Genomic DNA, 26,780 nt, shown 5'->3' with positions numbered 1-26,780 from the left:
TTCAAAAAATCCTGTTTATTCATGCCACACAAGTTAATGTGATCTTCCTCATTTAGGAATTCATTGATTGTCAAAATCCACTCCTGTACCTTTTGATTTTAACAAACTCTCTCCCTGTAGTAAGATAAATATTAAATAACTCCGAGGTATTTTTAACGCCCTTTATCATTAGACTAATTTTTTTTTTACTAATATCTACGTTGATCGGACATGTGAAAGAGTCATACAAATGCATGTTCTTGCTTTTAAACATTATGCTTTAAAAATATCTGCGAACATGGACTTTTTTTACATGATCTGCAAAAAAAAAAAAAAAAAAAAAAATTGTGCCGATGTAAAAAGTTATACTCGTAGCATTTGCGTCAGAAGAAACCCGAAGCTTCCCTCTATTCAAATTAGGGGTGATTTTTGTGCAAATGTATTCATCCAGTGACTTTTCATCTGATACACAGGTTTTTTAAGCGCTTCGTACTTCAATTTTTTTCCCTTAAGGTTTCTTCTGTTGGAAGTATGCATTTGTGCACTTGTAACAAACAATTTATTTTTCTAAAGCTATGATGAATGGGTGTTTTTCAAATAACAGACTATAAAATTAATGAGTTTTAACTGAAAAAAAAATTCTTTCATATCTTCCAAGTCAATGAACGGCCGCGGAGCACTGATGTACATTTAGGAACAAGGGCAAATGTATAATTTTATACCCACAGTAATTTAAATTTTAAAAATTCTGTATTTATGAGACACAAGCAGTAAGTGCAAGCTGTATATGCTACAGTCCTCCAATATAAATTGATAGATACCGAAAAAAAATCAAACAAAATCGACTGAAAATCTTAACACATCTTAATCATAAAAAAGTTTTCTCCCAGAATCTTAATACCCATTTAAAAAAAAAATTGACCATCGATAGCTCGCAGACACTAAACACAATGTCGCATAGGTGTGTTCAAAGCGTGGAAGTGAATAGATTTGAGTCACGTGTTCAGTGCTTTGTTATGCATGAGGTCAAAGACGGGTTGAAATTTGTAAACAAGGTGCCTTTACTATGGAGACAAGCACCCGTGATTTTGCACCTTTTTGGAAAATAACAAATGAGCGCAAGACTGTTTCAATTTCTTTCATGAATGTAAATGACTAGTATAACTCTTTACGTTGACCGTATTTACGACAACTTGAAACATCCATGCGCTCATATAAAAAATGGGCTTGCAAAAAGGGGGTGTGGCCTAAAGTCTATGAAAAATCGATGTAAACAACATACCCCTGCTATGTTAATCACATAAATACCTAATTACAGTGCAATGAAGTAAATATTGAAAATGAAATCAATAAACTACAATGTTTGATGGAAAGATTGAGGCAAAAACATGTAGAAAATCTTTAATTTAATTTTTTGTAAATTATCGGGGGGCCAGATTTGGACGTTTAAACGATTCATCCTTTATCGAATGGTATTTTTTCCAGATTTTTTTGCGTAGGTAGAGAGTGCCGCCAAGGAGACCCTGTCTCGCCATATATTTTTAATCTGTGTGTCGAGAAAATGGATCACCTTATTAGACAAAATAAAAATATAAAGGGTATAAAAATTGGTAAGGAAACAGTATGCTTATTACAGTATGCAGACGATACAGCTATATTCTTGGATGGATCAGAAAAAAGTTTGAAGAGTGCATTAGATCTTCTTTTCGAGTTTGCCGAATTTTCAGGTTTAAAGACTAATCTTTCTAAGACTAAAGCCAAATGGATTGGATAAAAAATTAACTGTAATGACAATTTGTGCAAGGGATATAATTTAGAGTAGACATCTGAGACCTTTACAATATTGGGAATAACATTTAATGCCAGTCTGGACAATATTGAAAAGATAAATTTTATTAACAGAATTAATGATATAAACAAAGAAATGAGCCATTGGGAAAAGATACATATTACACCTCTTGGTAAAATTAGTTATAAAATCTCTTCTTCTTTCAAAAATTACTCATTTATTGTTAACTTTGCCAAAACCATGTGATGAAAATATGAAAGACCTTGAGCAATATTTCTTTAAGTTTGTATGGAGCAATAAATATGATAAAATTGCTCGAAATATAATGATTTTAGATTCATTCTGATGATGGTGGCTTTAGAATGCCACATTTACCAACGTTTATTAAGGCACTTAAGCTTACTTGGATCAGGAGGTTAATACATACAGATTCTACCTGGTCTAGAATAATTATGGAATCTACAGGCTGTAATATTACAAAACTCTTACAGTTTGGATCAGACTATGCTTTATATTTTAGTAAAACAACAAATAATATGTTTTGGAAAGAAGTTCTTTCTGATTATAAAGAATTTATTAATTTATTTGAACCTGAAAATATTTTTCAGGTTACGAATGAACCTCTGTGGTTTAACAGTAGTATCAGAGTACAAAATTAGTCTGTTTTTTTTTTGTTTTTTTTACAAACAATTATATGCAAAATGTTTTCATATTGTGTCTGATCTATTGGATACTGAAGGCAAATTTTTATCTTTTAATTGTATATCCATTAATTATGATGTTTTGATGCCATTTACTAATTATGAGGGACTTCGACTTTCCATTTTGAAAAAAATTGGCCTGAAGTTAAACAAAATAGAACATCAGTTATTGGAATATCTATTCCTACACATATTCAGTTCCTTTGTCGTGATGGTTCTGGCTGTAAATCGTTATACAACTTCTTTCTATCGAAGCGTTAAGATCTTTTTACAAATTTAAAATACATACATGTAACTAAAGATTCAAACCTCAAATGGTTCAATTATAAGATCATACATAGAAGTCTTGTAAATTATTGTTTTTATCTGAAATTAAAGATAACCCACTGTGCTCTGTCTGTAATCTTGAGCAGGAAACTTTGAAGCATCTTTTTTAATACTGTCATCCTGTTAAGGGAATATGGGATTGTTTCGAAGAATGGATTTTACAAAAAACTGGAAAAATATTAACCTAGACCCGATTTCTGTTCTATTAGGTATCTCTGGTAAAGAAAATACAGCTTTAAATGTCATTATCTTGCTTGTAAAACATTATGTTTACCAAAAATCTAGAAATTGTAAACCTTTGATATTTAATGAAGTTAAAAATATAATATGTAAATACTATACTTTTGAAAAATATTTGTTTGCAATAAATATGGAGGACATTCAGTTCAAAAAGAGATGGTTATTTGGTACCATTTATTTGAAAAAATAATCAGCTATATATTACAATCATAAAGAAACATCGCAGTTTTTACTTTGTTATTTTTCTTATATACATATTATATATGTAGGTGATACTCTAATTGAATAAGCGAGAAGAAAGAATCAGAGAGTGAATGTTTAATAAAAATCCGCAATGTTTATATGTATAAATATACTGTGATATGAATGTTGAAAAGCGGAAATAAAAAAAAAATATCGAATTTGAGATTTTCATGCTTTTTAATGGTCTATGAAAAATTACGACGAAAATTGAAAACGAAACTAAAATATCTTTATTGATAACAAAGATATTTCATTTCGAAATTGATATGTTTTCAAAATAAACCCTTAGCACATCGGTAGTTTTTCGCAATTTAATTGTGACGTCATAAAATAGAACATTTTCTAAATTGTGAAACTCTGGCTTTCAGAGGGAAGTTTTTACACGTATCATACATTCCAAATATATTAACCTTTCGGGGTTGTATGAAAAACCGCTGTCTGACTTGCAGTAAAGAATTTGGATGATTTCATTCTGCGAAAACTGTAATGTATACCATACAATCTCGCGAGAGTTCACATCAAAACTGCAGATATTTCCATGGGATATCATTTCATTTTGAAAATCTCTTACATTCTGCTCGTACATTCTTTGTACAATTCACTTTCTTGTTTGGCTTGGTGAACATGACTAATTGTTAGAGGCTGTATTAGTTTTAATTTATTGTCTTCTCGCTATATCATGGCGGAGGTTAGGGCAGGTCTTACGCAAGTCTTTACTGTGTAAGGGAACACATATATTCCAAGATTTTTAAAATGCGGTAAGCTTGACGTGCGGACTACTGGGTCAGACTAGCTTCTTTTTTTTTTTGCAGGAACCGCGACTTTACTCTCATTTGCACAGTAGGAGCAAATATGTATTTCATCGCGTATTCGCAGAGGCAATCTGGTTAGAGTATTTTTTGCTGAATTAATGACACGAAATAGATAACCCTGCTTTCACTTCTTAAAGGTCAATCCATGAAGTCTGAGGGTGATATTGTTATTTTCCAAATTTACCAAAATATATGTCGCTTTCACTTTCGATAAAGCATGTAGCCTGAAAGTAAGCTCATTTACACATTCTTTTTCATCAGGATTTTTTTTTCTAAAACAGTTTTTACATTCACATTCATCTTCAAATTGCGAGTTCATGTATACCCTGTCTTGATCGTAATTGGACAGATATATATAGCTCGGCAATAAATTACCCACTGTCACAATTAACGTCCAAACATGGTTCCATATATTTTACCATACAATTTTTCGCTATGTAAATAACTAATATAAATGTCATAACTGTGTTCCACAACATTTTATTCGTTCAGTAGAATTTACTTGGCGGGTTTAAATCCCGTGCGATTTTGTAGTCAGTTTGGGTGTAGCAATTGAGTAGAGCAGACGCACTTGACTTGCTCGAGTATTGACAATAGTATTCTTCATAAAGTTTTGACCAGATTTCACATCTCTTCTGAGGTACGGTAAGTTTGTTTTATAAATTTAAAGCTTTTATCTTATACAGTTTCCTGAAATGGCCAAGGACCTTAGTTCTTAATTTTGATGTAAATTATGTGATTGAGTAATTTGTGCATTGCTATCATTTCAAGTATTATTCTAATAGTATACAAGTATATTAAAGTATGTAGTAGCTCCAATGTATGGTGTAAAGTACGTGTGTATAGTACGCAAATATTTCGTATATTTTGCGGAGTATGCAATAAAATGCTACAGTATATGCAGTAAAATGCAGTATGCAGTAAAATGCTAGAGTATATGCAGTAAAATGTAGTATGCAGTAAAATGTAAAGTATACAGTGAATGTTATGATATGCACGAGCACGAATCCAGTTAGTATATTTTAGATACAAATGTTATAATTTATGTAATTTAAAATAATTTTGTAGATCCCATATGGTCCAGGAAGCCATTCAGCCCAAACAACGAACCATCTTGATATTTTTAAATTTTGTACAAAGCCAATAAATGTAATATAGTCAAAGAACAGTCCTTGTATTCCTTTTATGAGGCGACCATTCGGCCTGCCTGCGACACCCACTCTGTACCTTTTATTATCATCTTCTACCCCCCCCCCCCCTTCCCCGAAAAAAATCATTCTCCTTTGCATCAGAGTTCTAGTATCTATAATGTAGACTAAATAAATTAATTTAATATCGTGGTAAACAGTATCTGGATGATTGATTGATTATTGCTTAATGCCGAGTCGGCAATATTTTAGCCATATTTCAGCGGGAAATTAAGTTTATATGACCGGTTTTTAAGAATATTTGGTTTTTCTGGCAGCCCCCAGTGAGCCTATTCTTTTTCGAAATCCAGAGAGACGACCCATTGCGTGCCAGGAGATTATAATCCTTGACATGGGCACCAGTTAACGTCGCATCCGACTGACTTTAATTTTAAAAATATATAAACAGTTAAAATATAGATTTCTCTCTGTGTTCATTCACAAAATTACTTGCATGATGTACTTCTAAATTTTACTGTAAAAATCAATTTAATGAAATATATGAAGATAAATGTGAAATGTTTGTGTTTTGAGACCCCCCCTTTAACATATATATGTATAGATCATATTGTGTTCATAATCTTATTTATTTTATATTTCAGCATAATACGAACATGCATTCTCTTTCAGCAATTATATTTTAGCTGTTAAAGTTTACCAAGTGTTCTATAAAACGATGTCTGGTAATTCCTATTATTTCATGTTTGGTAAATCCTACACTTTCATGTTTGGTGCATGACCAACTTTCCCACGGTGTGAAATAAGGACTGTAAACTCATGGATACTTAAAAATATAGACTCTTATAATTATATCAGCAATTGTTATGCATGTTTATTACATTTAACTTACAATTCATTGTATAAATTAATCGTAATTTACCGTTTTAATGTCCGTCTGCCAATCACGTTGTTTTCCTTTTTGGTCATGGCTTACGGAAGGTTCTAATTTATAAGGGGGGTTAAGGTTATTGTGTTCCGTCCTCGAACGTCATTATTTTATTACTGTTAAATTATACGCAAAATGTATTGTACATCTAAAGTAACCTACCTTCATTGTTTATTATTATTTATTTGTTATACGGTTGGGCGTCACATATTTCGTATTTTTCATGGTTTGTTCCACTTCGGCGATATTGTTAGAATCGTCTGCCATTTTGGTCTATACTTTCCTTTTTGGTTAGGTTAAGCGCACTGCGCATGTCCGGTAGTTTACCCTATATAAACGTCGCCACGGACACTCAACTTTCAGTTCGACTTTGCAGAACGCCCGCTATCAATCTTTAATAGAACTAGTACGTAACCACTGATATTTTTGGTAAATTTACAGCAAATTAGTAACGTTAACAGAGTTTTACTATAACTTTCATTGACCAAATTGAATTATTAAGGATTTCAACAGTTACTATTATACCATATATAATAATGTGACGTCCGACCTGACCAACTATACTACCTCGCCATTGTTTGATTATCGTGTTATCCTGCCATCTATATCATATTTATTCCGTTATTAAATTATTGTTGAAACTTAAAATATCTTCTGTTGTGGTCTTATTTGCCTCTACAATATAGTATTATTGACCAACACAAGAGATTTACAAGGATTTACTATCATTACAAGGATTTACCAAATTACCAGGATATACCATATATTGGTCATACTGAAATATATCTCCTTCATTGGAGATGTGATCAATTTAGAAGCCTCATACCCCGGGCACGTTACAGAATTTTGGTAGCAGCGGTGGGATGAAAATCCTATGATCATTTCAGTACCATAGAATCCTTTATTCCTTTGATTTGGGCATATATCTTACAACATGGAAATAACAGAAGATAGTGACCAAATATTATTACTTAATGGTAAATCCTGTGTTGGTCAGTTGGAGGCAGGTGAGAACACAACAGAATTAGCAGACGTCCTGCGGACTCCACTCCCAGATGACCCAAATAATGAAACAAGTCTTATTACCTTAGATGCCACTCCCAGTGGGGAAGTACAATTTAATGTAAAATCTAATTTGTTTGAGAAAAGTGAGCAATCTGAATCTACACAGTGTTCCAGAACAATGTCTGGAGTCAGTACAAATTATAGTGATTCTTTGTCGGAATGCCTGAAGAGCATTCAAAGTCAGATCAGTGAGCTGAGTACTACGTTGGTGGAAAGGGTGAACATTTTGGAAACCATAGTTAGTACTAAAGGGCCACGGAGTTGCGATTCCAGACGGAATTCACTTGTATCGTTTTCTGACGTCCAGACGTCACCGTCAGTTAACAATAGGATACACTCGGGTGGTCTGGGTACTTCAAATAGATGTGCGCGTTCATACGAGCTTGGTTCCACTGATAATTTAGTTGAGGCTGATTCCTTTGGTCCTGACACATGTCAGATGAAATCATGTTTTTTCTCAGAGGGCTAAGTTCAATACTGTCATAAATGGTCAGGTATGTTCGCAAGAGAATAATTATCCTGGGAGACCATCAGGTGAGACGGCAGGTAAGTCCGCTCAAGATTCCTCGATGGATAAGCCGCCTATTGGCGCATGTTCACATTCGACCATGGACGCATGGTCAAGGTCCGCCCAACCTGCAGCCCAGGGAATGGCTCTGTCTCCATCTCACAGCCCTCAGGGTCAAGAGCGTACTGCTGAGTGTGCGGGTGAGATGATTTTTAAGGATCTGAAGAAACCTGCAACATATGATGGCAAGAGCAGTTGGCAAGATTATTACATTCAGTTTGAAATGGTATCAGAACTTAATGACTGGAACAACACAGTTAAAGCTATTCAGCTTGCAACAAGTTTACGGGGGGTGGCTCAACAAGTGCTCAGCGACATAGCTCCTGAGCACAGAAAAGATTAGAAATATCTAGTCCAAACTCTATCTCAGAGGTTCGAACCCAAAAATCAGGCTGAGTTATACAGAGCTCAAATAAAGAATAGAAAAAGAGATGAATCTCTTACTGACCTTTCTCATGAAATTAAAAAGTTGGTTAGATATGCATATCCAGATGCATCATCTGAAGTACGAGAACAATTGGCTCGTGACTGTTTTATTGATTCACTGAATGACCATGAAATTGAATGGGCAGTCCACCACGGTAAACCAAAGTTTGTTGAAGATGCTGTCCAACTTGCTCTTGAATTTGAAGCCTTCCAAAATGGTAGGAAGCACAGAGTTTTTCAAAAACATGGAGGGGTCAGAATGCAAGTGGTGCATGCTGCTACCCCATTTTCTAGTGATGATGAGTTGCGTCATTTTTCTCAAAAGGCTGAAAATATACAAAATGATAAATCTAAAATCAAGTTTAACAATCAGAACAGAAACAATGGTGAATGTCATTATTGTGGCATACAGGGTCATTTCATCAAAGACTGTAGAAAGCGACTATACGATATGAAAACCAGTCAAAAAGATTACAGGTCATCTGGTTTTAACAAAAATCAGGGAAACAGGTGTTAGCTGGAGCCAAGGGCCAAGCTTCAGCAGAGAATTTGTTACATAGGCCCTACAATAACATGTCTACTTGTATGAAAAATTGTCAAGAACCAAAACAAAATGGATTGATTGTCAAAGCAAATATTTATGGGACAGAAATGAATTGTCTCATAGATACAGGATCTACTTTCACTGTTATACATCCTGAAAAGTTTGATCTGTTGTCAGAAAAACAAAAAGTAATTCAAGATACCTTACAGCTAAAAATGGCTGATGGAGGTGTTGTTCAATCATTTGGTTATGTTTATTTACCATTTGAGATAAATGGGAAGATATTTGAACAGCAAACTGTTATTGCTGCTGTTGAAGCACCCATAGTACTGGGTTATGACTTTTTATCAGCTTACAATTGTCAGATAGATATTTCAGGGTCATCTCTTGTCATTCAAGGCCAGAAGGTCCAAGGCTTCCTAGAAAATGTTTCGAATTGTGTTAAATGAAAATATTGTGATACCTCCACGCTGTGAGATGATTGTTAATGCCTTGATTACAAAAGAGCCAATTCTGCAGAGGGCATTGTTGAACCTTTCCAGTCAAAACTTTCAGAAAATGGTGTCCTGGTTGCCAAGTCAGTAGTTAATCTTGGCACAGGACAAATACCTGTGAGAATAGCCAACTTAAATGATGACCCCAAAACACTGTACAAACATACTTGTGCAGCAATTCTTGAACCCGTTACTAAAGTCTATCCTTTAAGCGAAAGCTTAAAAGAAGGAGAAACCAAGAGAATTGGTCAAATACACCAAACTTGTCAAAATAATAGGGAGCTCCCTAAACACTTACAAATATTGTGGAATAGTATTCCAGAAAGTGTAACCAAACCTCAAGATGCCTAGAGCTGTCAAAGACTTACTTATTAAATACTCTCATGTGTTTGCTAAATCCAAAAGTGATTTAGGACGTACAAATGCTGTACAACACCATATTGATACTGGTGATGCAATACCAGTCAGACAACCCCCCAGACGTTTACCTCTTGCTAGGAAGGAAATGGTTGAAAATGAAATTGATAACATGCTTCAAAATGGCATAATTGAACCTTCCAGGAGTCCATGGGCCCCAGGGTTAGTTGTAGTTGAGAAGAAAGATGGCACTCCGAGACTATGTGTCGATTATCGTCGTCTTAATGAAAAAGCTCTTAAGCGTGACTGTTATCCAATTCCTAGAATAGATGATTCAATAGACACATTAAAAGGTTCTAAATGGTTTTCCACTTTGAACTTAGCCAGTGGATATTGGCAAGTGGAAGTTAATCAAAAAGATAAGGAGAAAACTGCTTTCAGTACACATATGGGCTTGTTTCAATTTAATGTCATGCCCTTTGGGTTGAGCAAAGCCCCTGCTACTTTTGAAAGATTAATGGAGTCCGTTCTGTCAGGTTTGCACTGGCAAACATGCCTTGTGTATCTTGACGACATAATTGTATTTTCAGAGACCTTTGAGTCCCACTTAGAAAGATTGTCAGAAGTTTTAGAAAGAATAGGAATACCAGGTCTAAAAATATCACCCAAAAAGTGTCAATTATTTCAACAGAAAGTTCATTATTTAGGACACATAGTCTCAAGCGAGGGAGTCTCTACTGACCCTAGTAAAGTAGAAGCTGTACAAAATTGGCCACAACTTAGAAATGTACATGATGTAAGGAGTTTTCTGGGCACCTGTTCTTATTACAGGAGGTTCATTAAAGGCTTTGCACACATTGCCAAACCCCTTCACAAACTTACTGAGAAAAAGAATAAATTTATTTGGTCACCTGACTGTGAGCATGCCTTTCAAACATTAAAAACTGCCCTTATTACCTCCCCTTTTTTAGGGTACCCATCTCTATGGAACGCCAAAGCTGCCTGAAGGTCATTTTCATTTTATATGAGGTGGTATAACCTTTATGTGAAGTGGTTAAGTCATTATATATAGTGGTAAAATCATTATATTCAATGAAAACTTTATAATATGCAGTGGTTTTATCTTTATATACAGTGATAAAATCATTATATACAGTGATAAAATCATTATATTCATTGATGACTTTATTATATGCAGTGGTTTTATCATTATATTCAGTGGCAATGTCATTATATGTAGTGGTTAAATAACGTAATGAAGTGATAGTACCGTTACATTATGCTGTAAAATCATTATATGCAGTGGTTTTTCCATTATATACATTACTGATATCTTTCTGTGATGTGATAAATTCAATATATACAGTACAAACATAATTTGTGTGATAAAGCAATCATTACATTGTATGAAACCCGCTGCATGTGGAGTGCCAAGTTAATTTCATTCAGTGCGACACCTTTACATGAAGTGAAAAATCTATTATGTGCAGTACCAAGATCATTATATTATATAGTAAAATTATTATATATATTCCTAAAATCATACTTTGCAGTGGTAACATCTTTATATGAGGTGGTTAATTAATTATATGATGTTGTTAATTTGTTATATGATGTGCTCAAATCTTTATATACATTAGACGTTTCATGTTATGCAGTGGTAACTTCTTTATCATCATCTAAACTGGTCCTCTTGCAAAAACATTTTTAAAAAATGCGCGGAGTTCCAGTTTAAAGAGTGTTTGAAAATAGGAAATCCGGGCCGTGGCAAATTAAAAGCCGGGACTATTCGAGATTTTTCAAATTTCTGATTTAAAATTTTCAGACTCTTTTTTTTTAGGCTAATGTGTTTTCGCTGTAAAAACTGTATTTAAATACTTGGTATTTTAGATTTTCTTTACGAATTTTGGTTTCAAGTAAAATTGGTAGGCAGTTTCAATTTTCTGATTTAATATTTTATCCATTGTGCTATAAGTACTTAGTATTTTAGATTTTTTTTTTGACGATTGTTGATTTCCATGTTGGTAAAATGGGTAGACTGGGTTGGCGATATTTTATGTGTGTGTGTGTGTGTTTTTTTTTTTTTTTTTTTTTTTTGACATATTTGATAAAAATCTAATAAACTTAAAAATTATTCCGATGTTAAACACTGTATTTTAACTAAAAAAAAACTTTTTCTTTTTGATAGTTATTTCTTTATTTGAAAATGCTATTTTTATGCAAAATACACATTTTCATTAAAAATGGGATTATTAAACCAGATCCGATCATCCGGGAAGAACCTGGTGCAAAACACCATAAATCATTTCTAATTTCATAATATGCGAATGTGCACTGGTACATGTATCTATTTGTTAGTAGATGGAAAGAAACTGGATTACGTTAAATATGTAATTTGTTTAATACTTTTTTCGGGGTGGGGGTGGGGGGTGGGGTGTTAAATTACTAATATCAACTATTTATAAGTCTGTTTCTAAGACTTCAGAAAACCTTAAATCACATTGAAAAATTGCTGCATGAAAACATTTCATTTTCAAGTTTCATATTTGCCGTCGCCAACGTGGCACGGTGATTAGAGTGTCTGCTCTAAGAGACGCGGAATAAGGAGTCAATCCTTACGTCACGGGTTCGAATCCGACAGTGGGAAGTTGAGACCGGTCCTTCGTAAGAGACCGCATAAAGCCATAAACCGAGGTCCCGTTCCACAGTAGGTGTTGGCACGAAAAAAATCCCTCACTGCTCAATGGGCGTAAGTGTCGAGTATAGGACAAAATTTGCAGCTCTCCACTGGCAAATTGTGGCGTCTCCATATGAGTGAAAATTTCTCGAGAGGGACGTTAAACAGCAAACAAACAACCAAATTAAAATCATTTTAGTCTTTTTGAATAAAATGATAAAATTAAGAGTTATCCTTCAAGGCTGAGGATCGGATATCCTTAAACCAAGCAACTTACGCGTGATTAAAGTTTGACACAAGGCTTTGCATTAATAGTCCTATAATTACATGTATATGTGATAATTCTTTAATTAATTTATATTTTATCAAATGGCATGTAGATAATGAATAAGTATTTCGGATTTTTTATGTTTGACTTCCGGGAGATAAAATCCGATTTTAATGAACCATTGGCGTCGGAAGGAAATTGATAGTGGGGTGGCTAATTGAAATAGAAAAAAAAGATCAAACCTGAAAAAAAACTTGACAAGCAAAAAAAAAAAAAAGGAAAATTGTTCTTTCTCCAAACCCGGTGGGGGGGGGGGGGGGGGGTTGGTCGAACATCTTTCAGTATCAAATTCTTTTAAACACTACCAATTACCCTTCTTTCACTACAATGAATCGTGCCTGTAGAAAGTGGGGAGGGGGGGGGGGGAGGCTAGACCTACGCCCGAATTTTCAATGCCTATATTATGTCTACCTTTGTAAAAAAAAAAAAAAAAAGAGGGGGGGCAATAGCCCCCCCCCCCCCCCCGGTTCCGACGCCTATATGAACCAGTTTTTCTTAAACGTGTCATTTCACTCAAAAAATGCCTTTCAATGTCTACTTGATTGCCTACCCGATTTACCAACCCCACGGGCGGATTCAGAGAGGGCCTATGGGGCCCGCCGCCCCCCCCCCCCCCCTTGTGTTCAAAATATACATAAGATTTAATAAATCAATTGTTTTTTGGTTTGGCTGTGGGCTACCTACCGCGACCAAAAACTTGTCGGGCCCCCCTTTTCAAGATTCCTGGATCCACCACTGAACTTGGAAATCAACAATCGCCAAGAAAATCTAAATTACTAAGTATTTTAAAATTAAATGCAATTTTTACAGCGAATACACATTAACCTATAAAAATGAGTCTTAAAATTTCAGCACAGTTGATCAAATCAGGAAGATGTATAATAGAATCAGAAATTAGAAAAATCTCGAATAGTCCCGGCTTTTAATTTGCCACGGCCCGGGTTTCCCATTTTCAAACACTCTTTAAACTGGAACTCCGCGCATTTTTTTTTAAATAAAAGGACCAGTTTAGATGATGATAAAGAAGTTACCACTGCATAACATGAAACGTCCAATGCATATAAAGATTTGAGCACATCATATAACAAATTAACAACATCATATAATTAATTAACCACCTCATATAAAGATGTTACTACTGCAAAGCATGATTTAAGGAATATATATAATAATTTTACTATATAATATAATGATGTTAGTACTGTACATAATAGATTTTTCACTTCATGTAAAGGTGTCGCACTGAATGAAATTAACTTGGCACTCCACATGCAGCGGGTTTCTTACAATGTAATGATTGCTTTATCACACAAATTATGTTTGTACTGTATATATTGAATTCATCACATCACAGAAAGATATCAGTAATGTATAAAATGGAAAAACCACTGCATATAATGATTTTACAGCATAATGTATCGATATTATCACTTCATTACATTATTTAACCACTACATATAATGACATTGCCACTGTATATAATGATAAAACCACTGCATATAATAAAGTTTTCAATGAATATAATGATTTTATCACTGTATATAATGATAAAACCACTGCATATAATAAAGTTTTCATTGAATATAATGATTTTACCACTATATATAATGACTTCACCACTTCACATAAAGGTTATACTACCTCATATAATATGAAAATGACCTTCAGGCAGCTATGGCGTTCCATATAACGGTACTATCACTTCATTACGTTATTTAACCACTACATATAATGACATTGCCACTGAATATAATGATAAAACCACTGCATATAAGAAACTCATCAATGAATATAATGATTTTATCACTGTATACAATGATTTTATCACTGTATATAAAGATAAAACCACTGCATATTATAAAGTTTTCATTGAATATAATGATTTTACCACTATATATAATGACTTAACCACTTCACATAAAGGTTATACCACCTCATATAAAATGAAAATGACCTTCAGGCAGCTATGGCGTTCCATACATCTCTGGATGAAAATTTTATTTTAGATACAGATGCCAGTGCATACGGCATTGGAGCAGTTTTGTCACAAACAGATGGCAAGTCAGAGCGGGTCATCGCATACTTTAGCAAGTGAAAGAAATTACTGTGTTACCAGAAGAGAATTACTTGCAATCGTCGAGTCAGTCAAACATTTTCACCATTATCTATATGGTAAAAAGTTCCTTATTCGCACTGACCATGGTGCACTGAGATGGGTCCTTAAATTAAAAAATCCTGAAGGTCAAGTGGCCAGATGGCTACAAATTCTGTCAACCTATGATTTCGACATTCAACACAGAATAGGTTCCCAGCATGGAAATGCTGATGGGCTGTCAAGGCGTCCGTGCACCAAGTGCACCCATTGTGACAAACAGGAAATAAACTATGGTCATGAAGAAAAACTTCAAAGCCCCACAGTCAGGATGATCAGATCTACACCTACAGTTGCACAACTAGTAGACAAAATGAATTCTCAAGAATCTGAGATTCCTACCCTAGAAAAACAAGACTTACTTTGTTATAATACTTGGTTTGAAAGTACACCAAGAGAAGAAATAATTGAGTCTCAGAAATCAGACCCAGTCATAGGTAAAAAATATGCTTGGAAGGAGAGTAATATTCCAAGACCAGGGTGGGAGGATATTTCTCAAGAAAATTCACAAATTAAGACTTACTGGTCTCAGTGGGACAGAATTATCATTCAAGACCATGTTGTATGCAGAAAATGGTTTCATGATAAAACCAAGAATGTCACGTTACAAATGATTTTACCTGAAAAGTACATACCTCAGGTCCTAACAATGTTGCATAGTGACCCTACAAGTGGACACTTAGGAGTGAACCGAACTTTAGCCAAAGTCAGACAGAGGTTTTAATGGGTTGGAAATAAACAATCAGTGGCAAAATTTTGCCAAGAATGTCAACCCTGTCAATCCAGTCATCCGACAACCTGCACTCCTAAAGCTCCAATGAAACAATATATTGTTGGTGCTCCTTTGGAAAGAGTTGCTCTAGACATTGTAGGTCCCTTGAACAGAACTCCTAGAGGAAAGTCATATATATTAGTCATTGCTGATTATTTCACTAGATGGACTAAGGCTTTTGCCCTTCCAAATATCGAGGCAAAAACAGTTGCAAGAGTATTTCTCACTGAGTTTATTTGTAGATTTGGTATTCCCCGTCAAGTACATACTGACCAAGGTACACAATTTGAAGGGAAATTGTTTCAGGAGATGTGTAAAATACTCAGCATTGATAAAACAAGAACAACTCCCTTTCATCCCCAGAGCGACGGGCTTGTTGAACGATTTAACAGGACACTCAAAGCTATGCTTACAAAATATGTGTCAATTACTCAGAAAGACTGGGATATATACTTACCTTTTGTACTATTAGCATACAGATCTTCAGTTCATGAGAGCATAGGAACCAGTCCAAGTTTAATGATGTTGGGCAGGGAACCAGAATTGCCTGTGGATCTTTTATTTGGTAGTCCTCCTACAACAGATTCCAAATCTCATTATTCCCCATGCTCATATGTACAACATTTACAAAAATCCCTGAGCGAGATGCATAAGCTAGCTCAGAATGAAATGCTTAAAGCTAGTGACAGACAGAAACGTCATTATAATCATAATGCAAAACAAGTGTCCTTCAGAACAGGAGATCTTGTTTGGCTTTGTAATAAAAAGCAGAAGAGTGTTACTAAAACATGGGAGGGACCTTATACCATCATTCAAAAACTTGGAGATCTAGTGTATAAGATACAAAACAATAACAATGATGTTAAAATTGTACATCATAACTTTCTCAAAAAGTATTATGGAAAACTGTAGAAAATTGGAATTAATCAGACAACAGCTGACTTGACTGATTGGACATCACATGTTATCATATTCAGCTGTTTTTACCTAATTATAATTTTTGTAACAAGAGACAATTACTTCTACCTTTTAACAGTGACTTCAAGATACCACTCCAACAGATCTTTCATATGTAGGATTGATGGCTGTTTGCGAAAGTTCGATACCCGGCAGCAGTTAGACAGACATAAGAAGGACAAACATGGCCCAACAGAGTGTTGTCCTCACTGTAGATATGTTGTACCATGTAGTCGACCCTACCTCATGCGTGATCATCTTGAGAGGGTTCACAGGATTACCAACCCAAAGACCTCTTCTTGTCCTCACAGATCCCGTTCTACTGCTGTAGAGAGAGACCCCTTTACTCCCCTTCGATCTCCCAGTGTAGATGTTTTCTTGGAGCTGGTGGACATTACAACCACAGAGCAGGATCTACTGGGATATGCGATCCAGGAATCACAGATTTTTGACCCGCCCAGAAAGGTTTTGAGGAAGGACCCCCAGTCCAAGTCTCCCCCCAGAGTTCAGGTTACAGTTTCCACCAATGTTGAGTCCTCACATGATGTTCCTGCTGCACCTGTTTCACCATCTCTTGCGTCTGTCGAACCTGCCTGTCCTGTGCAAGTCCCCCCTACCACTGTGCCTGCTCCTGCATATTTTCCGTCCAATTCCTCGGTGACTGTATCATCATCTCACCCTGAGCCTGCTGTTCCTATTGAGTTGCCAACATCATTGGAACCTGCCGCTTCAGCCTGTGTACCTGCTCAGGTAACTCCGAATACTATCTACGACGTCTGGACAGTGTTTTCGCCCAGGACCGACAGTGACGTTTACTCTTTTCTGGCTGCGGATCCCCGTCTCTTCTTTGCTGGCGCTCCTTCCTCCATGTTTTCCTCTGGAGTTGGCCAGATCCTTAAGGACGCCAGGGAGACGGCCGGGAAGTGTGCCCACAGGACCCTGGACCATGTTCCTCTGGGATTCGGATCCATCCAAAGGACAGAAAGAGTGACGCTCCCTGACGGTACTACTTACTGGCTATCGGCCACCTGGACGAAAGACCCTTTGTATCGTATTACCAAGGAAGTAGGAGTCCAAGCCAATACAGTTTCATCACCGTCTACATCTCACACCTGCAAAGATAAAGGAATTCAGTGTACTGCCAAACAGACTTACACATTCGACGATTAGATTAGTAAGTTAAGAAGGACTGAAATATTTTGGGGTATTCATTGTTAGGATGTATAGCTACTTTTAGTATGCTTTGGGAGGGGGGTTGGATTTTTGAGAGCATTTAATTTATCTGAGAATATAATGACCATTTTTGTAATGGATCATCTTTAAGTTTCGCTATTTTTATGTCTGTATATATGTATCTAAATATACTAATATGTGTGATAATTCATACATTACCTGGAACTGTTTCTTCATCTGAGTGGATTATCATTGTTAAATCGCCTTCATTTTGTGTCTTCATGTGAAAGAAGTATATAATATGTTATACTGTTATATGCAATGATGATGTTTCATTTTCATTTCAAATTGTTAATAATTATATTATTGCATAGGTGCATCAGGATATAACAGTATTTTTGTTCGAGGACGAACAATTTTTTTTACGGAGGGGATAATGTGAAATGTTTGTGTTTTGAGACCCCCCCCCCTTTAACATCTATATGTATAGATCATATTGTGTTCATAATTTTATTTATTTTATATTTCAGCATAATACGAACATGCATTCTCTTTCAGCAATTATATTTTAACTGTTAAAGTTTACCAAGTGTTCTATAAAACGATGTCTGATAATTCCTATTATTTCATGTTTGGTAAATCCTACACTTTCATGTTTGGTGCATGACCAACTTTCCCACGGTGGGAAATAAGGACTGCAAACTCATGGATACTTAAAAATATAGACTCTTATAATTATATCAGCAATTGTTATGCATGTTTATTACATTTAACTTACAATTCATTGTATAAATTAATCGTAATTTACCGTTTTAATGTCCGTCTGCCGACCACGTTGTTTTCCTTTTTGGTCATGGCTTACGGAAGGTTCTAATTTATAAGGGGGGTTAAGGTTATTGTGTTCCGTCCTCGAAGTCATTAATTTATTACTGTTAAATTATACGCAAAACGTATTGTACATCTTAAAGTAACTTACCTTCATTGTTTATTATTATGTTATACGGTTGGGCGTCACATATTTCGTATTTTTATGGTTTGTTCCACTTCGGCGATATTGTTAGAATCGTCTGCCATTTTGGTCTATACTTTCCTTTTTGGTTAGGTTAAGCGCACTGCGCATGTCCGGTAGTTTACCCTATATAAACGTCGCCACGGACGCTCAACTTTCAGTTCGACTTTGCAGAACGCCCCCTATCAATCTTTAATAGAACTAGTACGTAACCACTGATATTTTTGGTATATTTACAGCAAATTAGTAACGTGAACAGAGTTTTACTATAACTTTCATTGACCAAATTGAATTATTAAGGATTTCAACAGTTACTATTATACCATATATAATAATGTGACGTCCGACCTGACCAACTATACTACCTCGCCATTGTTTGATTATCGTGTTATCCTGCCATCTATATCATATTTATTCCGTTAAATTATTGTTGAAACTTAAAATATCTTCTGTTGTGGTCTTATTTGCCTCTACAATGTAGTATTATTGACCAACACAAGAGATTTACAAGGATTTACTATCATTACATGGATTTACCAAATTACCAGGATATACCATATATTGGTCATACTGAAATATATCTCCTTCATTGGAGATGTGATCAATTTAGAAGCCTCATACCCCGGGCACGTTACAATAACGAACAGTATTCAAGCTCAAAAGTCCATTAATCAATACAAAATAGGAGCAGAGCAAACACGGACCTCCAAACATCAGAGGTGGGATCAGGTGCCATGGAGGAGTGAGCATCCCCTGCCGACCGGTCACACCCGCCGTGTGCTCCTTGTCATCATCGGGAAATAACGGAAAAATCCGTCGACAATTCAGTGTGTAAATAATGGCCTAACAATAAGTATGAAAAACGTCAGTCAGCATTTGACTCAATGATACATTGTATTTGCTGACAAGGTCATTGTATCGACCATAGAACTTACGAAATGATGACTTTAAACGAGACAGCTGATATTCTTGTTTCATCAACTTATTTGTCAATAATTTACCTCGTTTTAGAAATTGTACATACGTAGAGCATGCTCTTGCGTATCGAATCAACTGAGAGATATATACCTCGTATGCAGGTGATGAAGGTATATTGCTGCATAAGTAAGGGAAGTTGACGATTGAAAAGTTAAAGTCATCACGTTTATCATAAAGCTTGGTTGTTAGATTACCATTAACGTCTTTTTCAAGTAAAATATCCAAATATGAAACAGATGTGTCAGACTCTGTGGTATCTTTTATCTCAAGTTTACAAGGATATATCGTATCGACATAAGAATGGAAATAGCCATTGTTAATTGACAATACGTCGTCGATATATCTAAATGTCGAGTTGAAGGCCACAGCAAGTGTTTTCTTTTCACGTACAAGATTTTGGACAAATGTAGATAATCAAAAATTCTATAATTCTATTAACTTTGATATTTGTGCAAAGTTTATGCATTTTTGTACATTATTAATTAGAAAGTCGACTTCGAATATGTGAAAAATCAGCAAATTCTAAGATTCTATATGATATATTGTTAGCAGACAGCTAGTCACAATACATATACATTCGCTGAAATTTCCGATTTAATAAGTATGCAATCCATGCGTCATTTTTTAATGACCTATACGTACTCTTAAAATAATCATTTCGTCCTGAGGTTTCAGGCCGAAGTTAGATGATTTGTAAACTTTGTTTTCTATAGCATATAGTTTACTTGTATCGCAAAATTTCCGATAAATTTGCCAAAGAGAATTTACATATAATATTTCAGATCACACCAAAAAAAGGGAGGGGGGTAATTTCAATCTGATTAAAATTTACAAAGGTAGTGAAGTGAGTGAATCTAACATCTAATTTTAATTATAGATTTGATTAATTTAAAATGCAAAAATTATTATATCTTTGTTTACTGGAGTATTATAAAAGTATTAAGAAAAAAAAAAGGCTGAATCGTTTTGCTAAATTGAATTATGATATAAAATCATGCGCCACATTTTCTTTCTTTTACAATTGCAAACAAACGTAGAGACAAATGTAGAGACAATATTTTGCTATCCCGTTCTAAACCTAATCAACACAATTCATACGAAATAGGCATTTCACAATTATTTATTTTCTGATTTGTTTTAATAAAAAAAAAATGGAAATAAGTACTTCTGAATTAGAAATTATTTCTTGTTGGTATACCCCTCCCTCCCCCTCCTTTAGAAAAAAAAATGCGACTTGTATTCAGAAGGAATGATAAGAAATATATAAATGTAAAGAACTTGATTGTTTTGGAGATTATAATTGAAAGTCCTTTTACAAAGCGAAGCCAAATGCATGTGCATTTACACTTACATGCAAAATTTTTCTCAAGATATATTTTAACATTACAGGGAACAATTATTGAATATTTAATAAAAAGAAATAATACAAGTTCAACAAGCTATTCAGATCTATGTTCATTTTCGACAGCCAATTCAAGAAAAAATAAAAATGGATAACCTATCATCTGTATATTTTATAGATTTGTAAAAAGAAGGAGTGAGATATTTAAGGAAATATACTGAAGACTTAATTATTGGTTATGGAAGAGAGAAAGAGAGAGATAGAAAGACACACACACACAGACTGAGAGAGAGAGATATTTCTTTTTTTTTTACTGGAAACGATTCCCCTGTGTTGAGCCTCTGTGTCAAAGGGAAGCAACTTGCACATTATCGAAACCAGTTAAAATTTCTGTAACAGTGGTCTGTTATAGTGTCAAAGGGAAGAAACTTGCACATTATCGAAACCAGTCAGTTTCAATGCATACTTCTCAGATAGGTCTATATGACATTCTGTTCGAGTTATTTATATTAATAGAGATATGAAGAAATCACCTTTAATAGTACGAATAGTTTGTTTGCTTATATCATTGTAAATTTTATTTAGAAAGTGCATTTTGAAAGTTGATGAATCGTGGCTTGGCATCATGTGGACACCGATATTGTTGTTTTATGTTTGGTTGGTTAATCCTTATAAATTTTATTATTACTCTTACATTCATTCTGAGAAATGAAAAATTATAGTATAACTAATATATGTCTGTTAATTTAAACTTGAGTGAATGAATGTACACAGTGATAAATCAGCGAAGTTCACACTCTAAATTTATGCGCGATTTTCTAAGCCGAATACTTTGGCTAAATTTTGTAAATTGATATTCCAAACTACATAAAAGACATATTCTATACTTGTTCAGTAATGAACCATATCAATTATGCTTTACACAATATCTACCAACTTAATCTTTATCTGTTGTTAGACTAAACCTTACGTCTTCTGCCGTTAAAAGTAAATGCATGTAGAAAGGACTCGGCATTCATTTTGCCTGTGTTTACATTAATCCATGGTAACAATAAAAAGGTTAAAGGCTCTACAAAGGGAAATATTTACATTTCCAATGTCTTTGTCCGAGATAAAATTACAAATTGTAAAAATACTTTATTTCAACATAAATCTACTGGTTCATCGATAGGCGCGGTTAAAAAAAAATCACGTGCGGGGCGGGACAAATTGAGACAGAAGCGGGGCTATTAGCTCGGAAATTTGCAGAATCAGAAGCATGTAATGTAAGGAATAACTGTCTAATTTTTTGTTTCATGACGATGATCAATCGATTGGCTTGCGTGATAATTTTATGCATAAACGCCGAAGGCGTTTATGCAAATTATCACGCAAGCCACTCGATTGATCACATCATGAATCCAAAAAATTCCTTAAATAAATTAAAAAATAGTTTATTTTATTAGTAAATATTCAAAATATCCCGACCCCCCCCCCCCCAAAGTTTTGCATTTGATAATGTCTAAAACATTCCATAAGATTAAAACCATGTGTAGAGAAAATACCGGGAAATCTTTCTTAACTTTATTCGTTTCTTTCTCATTATGACGTTATGATTTCTATCCGACGAGGCTCTCTCTCTCTCTCTATATATATATATAGCGGCAGCCATGTTCAAAACGCTATTGTTTTTTTGCATCAAGGTCACAGTCATGATGACAACGTCATTGAACTTGGTGCCATTTGAATTAATGAGCTTTATTATTGGACTATGCATACCAAATATGGAGTCTCTATCACTCACGGCTCAAATGTTATGATGAAGGTTAAAGTTGACAAACAAACAGACAGAAGAAGACATACACGCACACACACACAAAATATGAGCTCGATTTTTCGGTCCGGGGGAATGAAAATCTGCATTTTTGTTTCAACCTAACCACTGAGTGTTAAACTTTTACTTGGGCCTCTGATTATTATTTTATTCAAAAGAGGACAAAATTACAATTCTAACGAGATTTATCCAAGGAGATGTTAAATTTCGGAAAATTTGATATAAGCCGATACTCTGAATTCATTTCCGGTAAGGTGACATCACACTTTGCCATCATGGCTTACTTAATGGATGGTATGAAAAAAAAGGGAAAAGTTCTTGTTAATGAAGGTTATCGGTACCAGTTGAACAAGAAAAAGCGGACAATTTATCATTGGAGATGCTGGAGAAAGACATGTCGAGCATCAATCTCTACTCATGCTTTCGACCTGGATGCTGAACGTTTACCACACATCGAAATAAAATCGGTAAATATGGACTTCTTCTCCATACGTGCAAGTTTTTAGTTCTTATATAATGATCGTAATCCGTTATTATCATTAACCCCCCCCCCCTTTTCAATTAATCCGCCCAAACCAAACCACAAATTTGAAAAAAAAATGCATGACACCAAGCAGTAGGATTTTCTTTCATTTATTTGAAATTCTTCCTTTCCGGATTGCCATCAAAATTAATGTCTAACCCCCCCCCCCCCCAACCTATACGTACAGGAAATCAGGAGCTGCTCAGTTACCAGACAGAAAATTCACACAGATTTCCTTTTATTCCTTTGCATACGAATTTCTAACAGGAATAAGGCGTTATTTAGAGTCAGAATAAGGTGATAAGATGAGAAGCGAAGGTATTCAGATACTAAGTAATTTGTAAATAGTGGAGTTATGACCTTCTTAACAAATGTTTTGAGGGGGTGGGAGTTGACAATTGTATTAAAGTTCGTGAAAGATCTATCGAGAAAATCTTCAAAAGACTAGAAATAAATCGGTAGGACACGCATGCATGTCCCGCTGGATGATGACTTTAGAAATGAACACCATTTTAGTGTTAAATGGACCAGAAAATGTAGGTCAAAGTCACAAATGTTGGCAGGGTCGAGTTCTTCTCATCAGGAAAGTTTGAATACTCTACTCCAAAGTGTATATCTACATTTGAGGTAAACGCAAAAAATTACTAAGTTCACTGGAATGGAAAATGTAGATCAAGGTAAAAAAAAACTTTCCAAAATCAAAAAAAATCTTTAAAGACCACGTCTCTACATAATCCTTTAGGCTTCTCCTTCAGAATCACAGAGTATCCTTTGGGGAAAGGGGTTCACGTTTGATCAAATGAGGGGCCAGTTTCTTTTCCTAGAGAAGATAATTCCTAAACAGAAAAATTGCATATGGAGAATTCATTTGAAAGATTTTCTTTTGAGATATGATTTAAGAAATTGAACCATAGTTGGCAGAGCATCTCCTTTAAGTATGAAGACTCATGCAAGTTCAAAATCAGGGATAGAGGTCTATCATTATTATACTTGGGAGCGACATAGGCCATCTTGGGTTATTGTTCCCTAGCAAGCCAACTCTCGACAAGTCGGCAAAATCTCTCGATAGGATTAATCTGTATGGGGGAAAAATGCTTTATTATAAATATTGAATCTGACAGCACTTTGTATCGAAATTTGGTTGCTCCTTGTACGTGTATTTTGATTTTTTTGGAAAGGTGCTTGCCAAGGTTTAACTTTTCTAGGTTGGTGATCATGATCATCCAGCTGAAGATGAATTGCTTCAGCAAACAGAGGCCATCAATCAGATGAAGAAAACAGTCAGCGATGATCCCTCCAAACCAATCAAAAGAGTGTATAATGAAGTAATCGAGGGGTTAGTAGGAAATGACGAGGACCAGGAACTCCCAGCGTTCTCTAGGGTTCGGTCAGCGTTGCAGAGAGTCAGATCATCTTTACTCCCTCCAATTCCGACGGATGTGGACGATGTCAACATACGAGGAAAATGGAAGAAGACTTGGGGATGAAATAAGTTTTTGACTCTCCTTGACAACGACTGGGGCATCGCTGTATTTGCGACCAAGAAAGATATTCGCCTTTTACAAACATTCTCAACGATATTCATCGATGGAACCTTTAAAACAAGTCCCCATCCAGACATTCAACTCGTAACTGTCCATGGGAAGTACCTAGGCAGATTCTTCACTTTTGCTTGGTCTTTGATGACAGTAAAAACAGTTGGACATTACAGACAATTTTTCCAACATCTTCAGGCCAAAGTCAGGAATGTCACTGGAAGGAGATGGCGCCGACGCTCGGTCATCTGTGATTTTGAACAAGCATTGAAATTGGCAATTGAAACAGAACTTCCTCGCACAAGAATTTGGGGTTGCTACTTCCATTTCACGCAAAGCTTATGGAGAAAAATTCAAGAAGTAGGACTTGCTGGAGTCTACAGGCGTAGAAGAAAGGTAAAAAAGTTTCTACAGAAATTAATGTCTATTGGACATCTACCGCTTGCGTTTGTACGCCAGAACTTTTGCATGCTGATGCAATCTCCCACAGCAAGACGTCTGCAAAACCGGTATCCAGCAATATGGGAGCTGATGACTTATTTTCAAAACACTTACCTCGATGGAACTTTTCCACCACAAATGTGGAAAGTCTTCAATAGAGATGATGACACGAGGACGAACAATCTGGTTGAAGGTAAGACTACGGAAATGAACTGATACAAACTTTAAAAACTAAAAGCGGTTTTGTAGCAATATAATACCCCGGTAAATAAGCTATTCGATTCATATCGGTAAATATTGTCTTTCACTGGGTATAATGTAAGGCTTTCGCAAGCTCGCAGATGGTAACACTGAATTGGGGTCAATATTCTCTGATCAATATATGTCTATAAACGGTCTAATGCAGATTACACACAAGTCGCTAAATTTAATGATAGGATTCCATCATAAATGGAACAACAGTGTTGGTATCAAGCACCCATCCTTGTGGATATTCATCCGAAAATTGAAGGATGCAGAACGTTTGCAGAGGGTGGAGGAGAGGGCAGCAGCACGTGGGGAGCCTCGACCTGCAACAAAGAGGAAGTGGAGGAGGCTTCAGAAAAGGATAGATCTTCTCCAAGAACAGTATAACCGAGGGCAGAGAACTCTTGACGAATAATGGTCAGCAGTTAGTTACTGCATTAAGCACTATCGATAAACACATGATAAATATAGACGTCAAGTCAAAGATGCTCTCTTCATGCTTAAAAGGAAGGAACTCTTACGATATGTCGTAAAAATTTTAAGGTCCAGTGAGTACTAGTAGGGATAAAACTGAAAACTCAAATACATGAATAGGCCAAAACTTTTTATTACATGACTGAATTATTCCGAGCTCTCTAACTGGCCAAGATCAAACCTTGAAAAAAAATCTACGTTATGTACACCTGATTTTCCGGGTAACATTAGGATTAATTCTTTCTCCATTGGACTAAAAGTACATTGTAAAAATAATACAACTGAAAATGTTTATTTCAAACTAGCTTCTTTCAGTGCGTTTAACTAGGACTTCAGTAAATGTAAACAAGGGTGGAACACGCCCTCCCAAAATGCACATATATAAATTAAGGCAGCATTCGACATTGATTCTTATGCAAATTTCGTCCCCCGTTTCACACAAAGGAAAACTAAAACACACACACACACATGTTCAGACCTGCCTACCCTTTTAATTGCGAGGGTGTGATCTCGATACTCATTTTGGTGGAATTTCAGAGGTAAAGGCGTAATCCTTTATGTTTCCCTAGTTCGATGTTTTGCAATGATACTATATTGTCTTAATAAACCGGAATCTGTACATCAATGAACATAGCAAGCATAAATGTGTCTTTTTCAAATCATTTATTGACAGAAAGTCCATTTGTTGTAAAACTGGTATCCTGAATGCTGTCACATCAAACTTGTTTAAACTTGCATGCTT

General features: G+C 35.3%; 2 long non-coding RNA genes across 3 annotated transcripts in view; one reads left to right on the top strand and one right to left on the bottom strand.

Annotated features, from left to right (window-relative positions):
• Nucleotides 1-26,780, top strand: part of LOC133199056 (uncharacterized) — a 536,473-nt gene that overhangs the window by 84,981 nt on the left and 424,712 nt on the right. The gene's annotated exons all lie outside the window — the stretch shown is intronic.
• Nucleotides 7,243-16,152, bottom strand: LOC133198776 (uncharacterized). 2 transcript variants are annotated; one of them, XR_009722580.1, is made up of 4 exons: nucleotides 16,005-16,152; nucleotides 15,396-15,665; nucleotides 8,246-8,549; nucleotides 7,243-7,967 (listed from the first exon to the last, which is right to left on the bottom strand). It is a non-coding gene; the product is annotated as an uncharacterized LOC133198776 (long non-coding RNA). The 2 variants fall into 2 exon arrangements; XR_009722581.1 differs by having other exon boundaries at nucleotides 15,411-15,665.

Source organism: Saccostrea echinata, unplaced genomic scaffold (assembly GCF_033153115.1).
Source record: "Saccostrea echinata isolate AGI-Se365-2 ecotype Australia unplaced genomic scaffold, CSIRO_AGI_Sech_v1 ptg000033l, whole genome shotgun sequence".
Lineage (NCBI taxonomy): Eukaryota > Metazoa > Mollusca > Bivalvia > Ostreida > Ostreidae > Saccostrea > Saccostrea echinata.
Note: the sequence above shows the minus strand (reverse complement) of the source record. Positions and strands in the feature narration are given on the sequence as shown.